The sequence below is a fragment of the Dromaius novaehollandiae genome, chromosome 12 (genome assembly GCF_036370855.1).
Source record: "Dromaius novaehollandiae isolate bDroNov1 chromosome 12, bDroNov1.hap1, whole genome shotgun sequence".
NCBI classification, from domain to species: domain Eukaryota; kingdom Metazoa; phylum Chordata; class Aves; order Casuariiformes; family Dromaiidae; genus Dromaius; species Dromaius novaehollandiae.
In genome coordinates, this window is record NC_088109.1 from 16,257,740 (window position 1) to 16,269,885 (window position 12,146).

The 12,146-nt window shown below is 48.0% G+C and overlaps 1 protein-coding gene across 1 annotated transcript in view; it reads right to left on the minus strand.

Moving 5' to 3' along the window:
• Positions 1 to 9,326: 9,326 nt before the first annotated feature.
• The window catches only part of CFAP20DC (CFAP20 domain containing), a 108,117-nt gene continuing 105,297 nt past the window's right edge, over positions 9,327 to 12,146 (minus strand). Inside the window, exon 21 of the transcript XR_010391283.1 lies at positions 9,327 to 9,804. The gene's annotated coding sequence lies outside the window, so the exon portion shown is untranslated. The remainder of the gene's footprint in view (positions 9,805 to 12,146) is intronic.

The window sequence follows — 12,146 nt, forward strand, 5'->3', positions numbered from 1 at the left end:
CATAACTGCTTTTACCATTCAAAGAGAAATGAGCTCCTCCGGTGCTACGCCCGCAGTTTGCAGCCCTAGCACAGGCAATCTGTTTTCATTGTTTTGCAGGACTCTTCTCCCACCAAACGATGACAAATACCAGGAATTAGAGGAGTGTAATTACTCCGTATTAGCTGAATTCACAGTATAGACACAGACCATAAACAGCCACTGATTATTCCTAATGTTACATTTTTAGCATTCTGAATTGCTGCAATTATGCGTGTCCTAGGAAATGAGCTCCTCTTTCACCTCCTCAGACCCTCAGTCACTGCCCTTTCTTTAAGATACTTTTTGGCCATTGAATGATGACATTTCATGCAAATCCCTCCTCACTGCTACCCACAAAATCCCCCCCCCCCCAGCCTCCAAACCCCTTGGGCTCTGCAGCCCAAGCCCTGCTATTTTTGCTGCCAACTGCCTCAGAACGCAGCTAGATGCCTGCTAGTGTCTGCAACTGCTAGGCCACAACTTCATGGCATCCAGGTTAGCTGCAGCGGCGACCAGGGGCCCCGGGCTCTCAGTGCTGGTGTCGTGGGTCTGTCTTTTATGAGACGTGGCTACATGCTAGGACACAATTTCCAAATGCTAATTTGCACCTCCAGCAAGATCATGCCGGGGCTTTTATCTCCAGCCTGCTAGTGCCTGCGCCTTCCCGGGCACGAACAGCAAGGGGGGGCTTGACAGATGAGCGCTTCGGTATTTTCCTGTTGCAGAGTACAAACAGTATTAAAAAATGAATGTAGATATAAATTATAGATGTTTGCACAGGAAATTTCTAACCCTATTAGTATCATATCATCAAATTTGTTTCTTAGGCGCAGGCAGTGATTTCATTACAAAGCATAGCGCAGCTCTGCAACACTGATTTGGTCAATTAATGACGAGAGGGAGGGGGAAAAAAAAATCCAGCTGTTCAGCGATGGCAAAGCCTTGGGTGCTTTTCATTTCGCTTTGCCTCTAGGAAGTACTGAGGATGGGGGGGGGGGGGGTCTGCCCCCGACCGCGCTGTGCTCGCAGAGGGTGTCGGGGCACGCGGAGAGAGGAGGAGGAGGAGAGGAAGGGCTCGTCGGCTCCTGGCCACCGGCGCAGTCTCCTGAGTTATTGCAGACCCCGTGGTCTGACCCACACAGCAGTTCTGGTGTTTTTATCAGTCTGACACGATTTGCCTGCCCTGGGCTATGAGCTGCAAAGGGAAGAGGCCCTGAGGAGCCTCCGGCCTGCAGCGTGTCCCACCGCTGGCGTCGGGCAGGGTGTTATTTATTCCAGGCAGCGGTTGTGGCCATGGAGCAGCAGCGGCAGCAGTTTTTTTATTGCTCCCATCCCTAGGACCCTGAAGAAGGATTATGCACACTTCAACCCCGCCAGCTTTTATTAGATCAGAGCCAGGGGTTAAACTGATCCCTGTCAGCACAAATATAACGCTAAGGGTGATGGGAACGGCATAAATCGAGGACAAGAGGAGACCACTTTTACCGCAGCTCTCGAGACATCCCTGGTGTTTTACTGCGGCGTGCGCTTCCCAGCTGGGACATTCCCCTTTGGCTGGGGGGGGGCGCTGACTCTTCACGCCCCGGCCCGGGGCAGGAGGGGTGGGTACCAAGCGCGGCAGATGCGAAGCAGGTGACGGGAGATGCTGTTTTGGGCAGGAGCGCGGGGTTACGTGTGGGGCTGGTTGCTGGGCCGGGTCTCCTCTGCGCGCTTGTGTTAGTGGGAGGAGGAAGTGTCTCTCGTGCAACGAGCTTGCGTGGCCGGATCCAGCAGAGCCCCTGTGCAATGCATGGTCTGCCTTTTCTCTCGAGGACCATCACAGCGCCTTGCAGCTTCCAGATGCTGTTGCATTTAAGGACCTCCGTTGCCACAGCCGTACAAATTGCACAGGTGCTTTTATTCTACCCATCACCTGCATTTTTTTCCAAACGAGCCACACGTTAGGAAGCGGCAGATGTCCTTGGCACTTTTACACTGGGATGAGTTTATTTGTGACTATTTCTGCATTGCTGAAAAGCAATATTTGAGTGAGCGCAGTGATCCTGCTCACTGGGCTGCCCAGATTTGCTTACCAGTTACGGCAGAGAAGGACAACGGGAATGCATCATCCACATGCTCCAAAATTGCCTGCTATTTAGTGTAATTAGGTAGAGCGAGATGTTACGGGTGGCCTCATGCAGGGACCAGCAGCAGAAAACATGGTGAAAAGCCACTTGCTGGCAGCGAAGTGAGGGTGAGAGCCCACAGGCGGGGGATGCTTTTTGGGTGAGGGCTGGAAACTTTCTGGGCTCTTGGCAGCCCTCGTGGTCCTGCTAGAAACCTTGCCAAGCTAACGCAGGGGCCTGCAGCCCCCCTTGGGTGCTCTGTGTCTGGTGAAAGAACCGATGGTTGCAATAACGCCCTGCAGTGTTCAGTCTGCATAATTTGGAGTTTAAATATCTTTTAACGATTAACGCCCAGGCAAGGCATATGCGGCTCTTTTGTATTCCAGTGTATTCAGAGTAGCTTTGATCTCCATGAGCTTTAGCTCCTTGCCTGTCCTCATGCATCCCAACATGGGGCAGGGCTTCTTTTTTTTATCTTCCTCAATGAAACTGGAGGCTGGAAACCTTCTTCCCAGATGAGCCAGAGGTTCACGCGTCGCTGCCTGGCCCTAGCACCTGGTGCTTGCAGTGGCAGCAGCGAATTGCAATAAAATGCATCCCAGTTCATGGCTAGATGAAACTTTTCTTGTCCATGGATGACATGCAGTGAAGCCCTCAGAGCCTAAAAATTGTCTTTGCTGGGGCTCCTCACTGGAGCAGACTGCTGCATCCCCACGAGTTTCATGTCACCAGTCCATGTCTGTTTTAACACACTCCCTTGCCACTGAGGTTAAATGGATGATCAGGTCTCCAGCTACAATACCATTAGAAAGATAGCATGTACACAGGTCATACAGATGCTTAATTCACAAAAAGCACACTTCTGGCGTGGACCAGCCCACCACGAGCTGGGGACAAGGCCAGGGATGCCCAGGCAGGGCCGGTGTCCTCAAGGACAGAAATCCTCCCTGCCGTGACTGGGACTGGTGTCAAAGCACAGCTGTTTGGTGGGATGCTTTTAATGGAAACTCTCTGAATGTGGCATGGGATGCGGTGAGGATGTCCAACAGCCAGCATGGCCCCTCTACTCGGCACTGCGAGGTGACGGAGGGATAAATAAGTTGCTGAAGGAAAACAATACACCATCATAGCAAGAGCCATTTTTACGGCCGACTTGGTGAGCAAGCCGCCTGTTGTTCTGAGCGGGCACTAAGCGCTTTCCACCGCGGCTCCCATCAGGACCTGGCTGCAGCGCAAACCCCCAGGCAATTGGGAATGGATGTGTTCACTCATCCGGCCCATCACTTTTATTTGCTTACAGCACAGGCTGATTAATTAGATATCTTCCGAACCCCTGCCTCCATGCGCTCGCAGCAAAGGGAATCCTGCCTTTTTGTTGCTAATGGGCCTCACCACTCCAGCAAACCTTTATGGGGCAGACAAAACGTCGCTTTAAAAAGTGCAATAGAAATTAAAAGCCTCCACTGAGAACAAAGCCGCTGGGCTTTTTGCAGCTATTGTTTTTATTGTATGCTATAAGATTTGTCAAGGAGACCATTTTTATTGAGAGCGAGCATATCTTTTTCTCCCAAGCTGTAATTTTTAGGTTTAAAGAAGATTTCCACTCAGTAAGGAAATAAAAGATAGAAATATGATGCTCTCTGACATTTGAACAAGCTACTGAGAATCTGAATAAAAGGAAAAAACTCGGAAAGTATCATTTATACAGCAATCGACTTCTTTGAAAAGTCACCATCTGCCAGGAGTTACCACCCGGTGCAACTGGGTCTTTATTGCTAGAGTGAGGCTAGGCAATAACGCCGGGAACCCTTCTGGACCTGCTGCGTTTTTTTCAGTGGCAAACACACTGTGAACGGCAGTGGCGAGGGTACCGCGGGGGGCCTATTGCAACTCTCTTTTTACTCCAGCTTACTACAGAATATAAATCCAAATACAAGTGCCATAGGTGCCTCCTACCAGAGGAATGATTTTTGGGTTGTTCAAATTATAGCATAGTGTCATCTTTTGGAAAAGTACAAAGGGCAGAAGAAGTGACTGGAGTTTGGAATGAAGGAACCTGCCTCAGGTTTAAATATAGAAACCTGATTTTCCCTGCTTGCTACTAGCTCTCCCCTCAGTGACATTTCCAGGCCTCTCAGATCTGTTTCTAGCTTTTCCTTGCCTGTTTGATCGTAATTTTATCAAATTCTTTGCCCTCTGCAACTTGACTAGCACTCACCTTTCAGTTTTTTGCCTCATTTTGTTCTTCTGCTGCTCGTCTCCTAGACTGGTTGTTGACTTCTGGATATTAAAAAAAAAAAAAAAAAAAGAAATCTCCCATCAAATTTTATATCTTCCACCCGTGCGTTCAGCTGGTGCCTAGCATAATTCAGTCCCCTCTGCTGCTGCTGCCCAGTCTTACTCCCATCTCACTCAGCAGTAGTGATGGATTCACTCCTACATTTCCATGCACCAGAGAGTCAACTATGACAATGCCATTTCATGCACCGTTTCAAGTCTTTGGTTTGCTGGAGTGAACTAGGAATTGAGCTATATTCACAAGGCGTATCGGCAGAAAACGCACGGAAATGCTAGCGCAAGTTATTTCTGCACTTTCTGCCTTGCATTTTGTAAAACAGCACCAGTTGCTGCAAAGCTGCAGTGACTTTTTCCTGCTGCATTTCCCATCGTTGTGCAACATTTATATCGAGTCTGTTTGGGTCAGAAGCAAAGTCGAGGCTGAGATGCCGATAAACAAACATGATTGATAGGAAAAGCAAACTCATGCCCATCAGTTTGCAATGAATAAAGGAAAAAAACCCTCCTGTACTTGCAGCGAACACCAGCACGTTTCCCTCGTGCCTGCTCCGGCTCCGAGCTCCCTTGCTGTTGGCACTGCTCAGGGCCTGACCCCATTTTCACTATTTTGCACAAATACAGACCACGGCAGGCAATCATTTTCATCTCCCATTTGAGGATGTAAACCTAAGCATCTCATCACAGCTCTCAGGAGGCTGCTGTGTCCTATCTCCTTTATGGGGCAACCCCTTTCGTGTTGTCCACTTTTGCAGTGGCTGGTTGAGTGATGGGAGGGAGTTTTTGCCGCCACCTTGCTTTGTGCCTGGTGGGGTAAAGCCTCCTGTTCGGTAACCCTTAGTTACCCATTCTTGTGTGTTTTTGTAGCATTGTGCTGGATTTTGGAAACAAAAGAGAGTGCCTGTGTTCCTGGTTGCCTTGCTTTTGGGGATCTTTTTTTATTGCATTTAATCATAATAATCTAATTAAAGTTTGGAAACTTATTCTTAAGGAAGTTAATACACTAATTAGTTACATTAATTGGGTTTTATTGCATACACACATACCTGTGGTTTGGCAGAAGGGCAGCCAACAAATGCTCCAACAACAAATATTTCCAGCCTGATTTGTGGGTCTGAAGTGCCCAAGCCCCCGGGGCTTACAGATTCGTGTTGCAAGAGGTGAACTTGCGTCTTCTGCTGGTTATCACTCACATCATAACCTCATTTATTGGGGAATGTAGTAGTAACTTTTTAAAAGCTGGATAGGAGTCTGGTCCAAAGTGCATAACCAGCCTGCAGAATGGCAATTGCCAAGTGTGGAAATGGTCTCGTCAAGGTAAATTTTACATTTTTAAGCTTCTTTTAAGTAGAGGATAAACCTCAGGAAGTTTCAGAAAGCAAAAAGGCTTTAACAGGGTGACATTGCCTTGAAGAACACCAAATAACATCTCTATTTTCCTTTTAAATCAGCTGCCTTGGGAACCCACGTTACTGTTTCATTGGTGACCTGCTTTGGATTTATCACCAGGAAAAATCGACATGCACTGAATTGTCTCTAATCCTTTCTAAGACGCAGGGAGGGGTGAATGAGCTGGGATTTTGTTTCTTTGTTGAGTTGAAATGTAATTACTTTATGGGGTTTGCATGGTGTGTTAAACTCTGCCAGTAGTAAAGCGTGATACAAGTTATGTAACTGTGCTGGTTGCTGGAGATTTATGGAATAAAAGGTATAATTTCACACTTCACTGAATTTTATTTTGAAGTTGAATGTTGACGTGCTTTTCAGTTGTTTAGATGTGTTTATTTAGCCTTTACTCTTGTTGAAGACAAGTATATTGAGGGATTTTTAGGAGCGAGAGACCCGAGCTGTCGCACTAATTTTCTGAGGCAGGTGCTCAAGCAAGAGCCCGAAGCCCCACGTGGCCCCGCCGGTGCCTCAGTCCCAGTGTCTCCTGCAGCGAAAATGCACCAACGGTTCAAGCATTTTGGTCTTGGAAGGTGCAAAGTCTTTCTTCCACCTGCTGTATTTGAACATTTTATGTTTTCCCAACAAGCTTTCTGTACAGAAGAGGACATTTGCCAGTGACGCAGTTCAAAGCCATCGTGGCAGCAGAGTTTGGCCCTGGAGGGAAGGGCTGATGCTCCTGAAGTAAATAGTAAAATTTGCAAAGGTGCAAATTCCTCCAGAGCTTTTTGGGCTGGCCAGACAGGATGGGCGCTTGCCTAACACAGGTTAAAGAAATTCCCTTATGACTGAGGCAGTGCAAGATGCTGTTGTCCTTATCAGTAAATGGCACTACTAGAGTATCCAAACCCCACCTCTGGGCTTTCTGTATAGCTGGTTGCCCTAGCTTGACATTAGGGAACTGGTGCCAAGGCTAATAGCACTCCCAAACCAAGATACACATGTACACGCACATGCACACACACGCAAATTGTATAGCAGCACCAGGCAGGTTGCAAACTGTCTGCACTTTTGTCTGCATTTCTTTGAAAACTGTGTGGCTTTAATATGTTAACTTCTATGTAGGGCAGCATCCTAACCAGTTCATTTTTAGGAACAAATCCACATGCCATCTGCTACCACTGGCTAATTGCCTCAAAGGCTATATGAAGAATTTTTTTCATGCAGCTCCACAAGAAAAATCCAGTTTTTTCCCCCCCTTTTCTTCCCACATCTGAGAGCCGCTCCATATCCAGGAGCTACATGGAGAACAAATGCAGCTCCTAAGGTGACCTGTGCCCTCTGGCCTGGGGGCAGACAGGCGAGAGTCAAGGTGTGAGACCTGACAAGTATCTCCTTGCCACAGCTCTGTCATCAGTCAGGAGGGGAAAAGTGCTAATCTGGACTGAAGACACACATATTTCTTCGGCTCCTGAGGTCTGAGCTGCTTACATTGCATTCGCTGCAGTGAGCTGCTGGTTTTACCATCTCAATGTTTTTTGCTCAAGTAATGTAACTTGTAAGACACTGTCAGCTGAAAGATTGATGAAGGCATATCTGTGCATTAGGTGACCCTCTGCACAGCTAATGTCCCTGCTAACACCTCCAAAACTGGAGGAAAAACACTGGTGCGAAGGGGCAGCTCTTCACTGCCCTCCACTTTCCCCCTGGTGAGCGCCCGTGGGCAGTGGCCTTGGGCGCTGAACTGTGGCACGGTGCCGAGCCACGGGAAAACCAGCAGCTGCGAGGAAGAAGAGCAGTGCCCATAAAATACGAGGGCCTGAGGAGCAGGCGGGCTCAGAGCGGTCCGGGCACACGGAGTGCCGATCGATACGGTGTGACATATTTGCTTGGCAGCTGGGAGGAGAGGTCACGAGGGAGCAAAAGGCAAGCAGGAAAGTGCCGTTTAGAAGATTAAGTGCGGCTTGGAGCAGGATGGGAAGAGGATGGCGGTGGCCAGGACACTGTTAATGATGTGCATAAGAGGAGCAGTGCCACCCGTACCAACGCTGTCAGCTGTGGCTGTGCGGCTGTATGAACACCGAGCACACCAGGGCAGCCATGGTTCACACTGAAGCAGTTTCCCGGGGCTCAGCAGCTTGTCTGTCCTTTGAGTTACTCTTCCAGATCTGGTTTAAGCCACGCTTCCAGGAGGAACGGCTTTCATTTCAAGAAAGACTGCTCTTGGACAGGGCTGGACAAAAATATCACATTCAAGCAATCTTCTTGGTAGGTTTCCAACATGCCCCAGTGGTAACTGTTGAAATCGGGAAGACGGGGTTCCTGGAAGAGTCTTTTTGTAATGCAGCACTGAGATGAGAGTTACAGGCAAGGTCCTCTGACGCTGTCCTGTCCTCAACTTGGCTGCCTGCAGGAGGAGAGTGGACTCCACATCTGCAGGTCTCTTAATCTCCCTGCACTATGTGCAAATTTGCATTAGGCCAGCAAATATCCACCCAGGGCAAAAGAGCACAACACGGTTATATTAAACATCCCTCTGTGATCCCTGCCTGGGTAAACAGTGCAGCTCTGGGAAGCTTTTGCTGGCATTCAAGTGCTGTTGCCATGCCTGACCCTGCTGCTTCTCCTCCGAGACAGGAGCCTCGCTGTTTACAGGGCTGAATACTCCCATGCGCAGCATTGTGGGGCTTTCTGCTGGCTGTGCTCCTGCAGAACCGTGGGCACAACGGGGCTGTCAGCGCTGCCGACCAGCCGCCAACGCCTCCCCCAGCTCTACAAACGTGCTGAGCAGCCCCTGCCGGGCATCACAGGGCTCCCACCACCTTACCTGCCGGTCACTGACCTGGCAGCCTCTGCTCTCGTATGTATGTATCTGTAGAGGTACCTATACAGATATATATTCTCTCCCTTGGAAGAGAAGTCCCTGAGCAAATCCAGCACTGAGTTGATTGAGTTAAGCTGGACTGAGTTAAGCTACTTTAGAATAAGAGAAAAATGGCTTCTGCGAAACAGGCCCCATGGCCATCAACGAGCGCTGTGCCTTGGCACTCTCTCATTAGGGTGTTTGGTGCCTTAGTATAGGCAATAAACAACTATTATTAATCTAATTTTCATTTTCCCCCACTAATTCCCTGAACTCATCAGTCTTTCCTGGTAATAGAATTTCTCCCTTGTGCCATATTTCACCTGATTACTTCGTGGGCTTTATTAGCTCCTAGAGGACCTCTTTAAACTTGAGGAGAATTGCAATGCACGAGAAAGATGTGGGGTAGTGCTAAAAACACCCCATAGTGTTTGAACATCAAAAAAATCCCTCTGAGAGACAGAAATGGGAGGAAGGAAAAAGACTCTGTATCAGCAAGAGGAAGAGACAAAGAGAGAGATGGATTTAGTTAATCCAGCAGTTTACCTGCAAGCTGTCCACGTTTGCAGTTTCTGTGTAAGGTGCTCACGAGTTTTGACCTGCAATTCACATTTCACAGTCAAATAGTTATCAGAATAACACCAGTGAACATATAATCTCATTGCAGACATTAGCTTTATTACACAGAGCAAAGGACCAAGCCTGAGCATCGCTGGTACCAAATCCTGTCCGAGCAGGACCCCAGCAGCCCTGACAGTGATGGACAGACAGTGGGGAAGCTGCTGTGCTTCAACCAGAGCTGGCTGAACTGCTTCTTATTAAAGGGGTTTGTTGCAAGCATACCCTTTCCTTGGCTGGCAGTGTTTGCTCTCCTGGCATCATGATCCTGGCCAGGGCGGCAGTCCTGGCTTGCAGGGGTGAGTTTTCAGACGACCGCTGTGCAGGATGCGTGCAAACGCTGCTGTGCTCCTGCAGGCTGGCCAGGCGCCTTGGCACAGTCCTCACCCTGAGCCAAAAGCTGCTGTCAGGAGAGGCAGTGTTGTGGGCCCAGGATGCGGAGCACCACCCCAGCACTGTCTCCTTGGCATTGCAGCCCGAACAGGACCATTTCTATCCACACGGATATCACTGCTCCTGGGAACAACAGAAAAATTCCATGTAAGACTTCTAGTCCTACCTCTGTCGCCTAGATCTGGGCTCAAAGGGGTATATGCATACATTCCATTTCCACACTTCTGCCACAGGGAAACCTCCAACCCACCCTGCGCATGATGTACTAATTCTGTGCACCACAACAGCATCTTGATATTAACTATTTAATAAAGACTCACAACTGGCTTTTTATAGTCTATGTCTGTAATTATTTTCTTCATGAAGTAATTTTGGTTTCACAGGTAAACACCAATCTCAGCAATTTCCATTTTTAATATACAATTTGATTTAGAACTAAACATCCTCTGTTTGCTAAATAGGTATTTATTGCAACCAAGCCTGCCTGCCACCCTTCCTCACCACTCATTTTTTTCCCTGTGTAATAATTATCGTTTGAGAAAAAAAAAAAAAAGTTATACCGCATGCCTGAGGGGGGCCTGGGCACTTTAACAAGGTTTAATTACAACATTAGCAACGTGGGTAAAGCATGCAAGTAAACAAGCCATAAATCAGCCCATAAAATGAGTAACATAAACCCCTTCCGCCTACACCAACTGCAGATTGCATTGAACGAGCAGGGTCCTGGGTTGCTATCACACAGCAATTTGGGGCACCCTGGAGGTTTGCAGACATGGGCACCTTTGGGCTGCCTACAGCCACAACCCTCCCTGAGTGCCGATGTCACCTCTCCTCTTCCCAAAACCCGGCCCTCCATCATGGGGTGGGCATGGGTGGTGCTCAGGGTAGGGGCTTGCCGACCTCTCTGGCAGGATTTTCCTACAAAAGCGGTGATGTTCTGTGACACAAATTTGTTTTTCAAGGGGAACTTGGGGATTTCTAGAGAGACGTGGTAGCAGGTGGTGTGGTGCCCACAGGAGGGTGATTGGCACCAAAGATTCATCCAGAACCACTGTGGTCAATAAACCGTGAATTAAGAAGGATTTACATGATAGTCAGTGAGAGCTGTTTAACAGTTGTTAAGAGCGTGCTCAAGTAATCCAGTTACAAAAAAATGCCAATACATGTACTTGATAAAAGACTGTAACTGCTCTTAAAATATGGTTATGGGCTATTGTACAAAGGAGAAACAGTAACTTAAATATTCACAGCCATTCAATGTACTTGACTTTATCGTGTGTTACAGTGATTTATACAAGACATAAAAAACAATTGTCAAAAATGTGGAAGAAAAATTCAAAGCCAAAAGCACAGTTATTCATTCTGAATGGTAACATGTTAATGCAAGAGAGGAGAAACATCAACATTGCAAACGGAAAGGGAACATTCAGCAAAACTAAACTCATTATTTATTGGAAAAGAATTATGCAGAATAATAATTATCCATTAACTTTAAAATAACCTCCAAATTAATAGCTATTATCTTAGCATCACAATATGACACATTTTTCCAAAGAAAACAAATCTATCACTAAGTGTGATTGTATCTCTTATGCTTTTCATGTTCACTTTTGTTCAAAATAAAACCTTGTTTCAGACAGAAAAAAAGATGCCTTAAAAGAATAAAAGGTTATAATTCAGTCAAGGTTTCTGAGTGGCATTGCACACCCACCATAATGGGAAGAGAGCCCTGAGACTGAATTAGTGCCTGAAAATCTTGTGCAAAATCCTTCATTGTTAAGGGGCCTTGTCAAATCATATTTATGTGGTTTATAAGGTGTCACATTTAAATCTCACGGCACTGACTTTACAGTGCTGGAGACACAAGGGAGCGGGACCACAGAGCTGGGGCATCGGAGGAGCAGCAGGGGAAAACAGATCCACAAACTAGCACCATTATGCTCATGCCACTGGGCCGCGCGGGATGCACGGCTGCCTGCGAATGCCCAGGGCCGCGGTGCGCTGGGCTGTGGGCGCTCCGAGGTGCGCGCGGAGGGCGTCCACACCAGCGGGGGGGCAGCGTGTCCCATGGAGCAAGGCCGGGGTGGCAGCTCGCCAGGCCACTACCCTCGCCTGTGCTGGGTGGTGGCTTCATCGTCCCGAACACTGACAATGGTTTTGTGCATCAGCAGCGTCAGGACGGTGTTTGTGGAGGCCCTCACTAAGTGACTGCGGCTGGGGCAGGTCTGTGGGTGTGCGGAGCCTTCCTGCACGCTGGCAGCTACGCAGAGGACGTTCCTGCCATCCGCGCGTTACTGCAATTTCCACGAAGGTGCTCGAGGCGTTCTGGAACCAGCCGCTCAGGCTGCTTAATATGGTTCAACATTACAACTCCAACGATAAATTTGACTATAAATGTCTCTTTCCCATTTAAACAATGGGTCATTAACTGCTAACAGTATCAGTGTTCCCACTATTACTTTCAA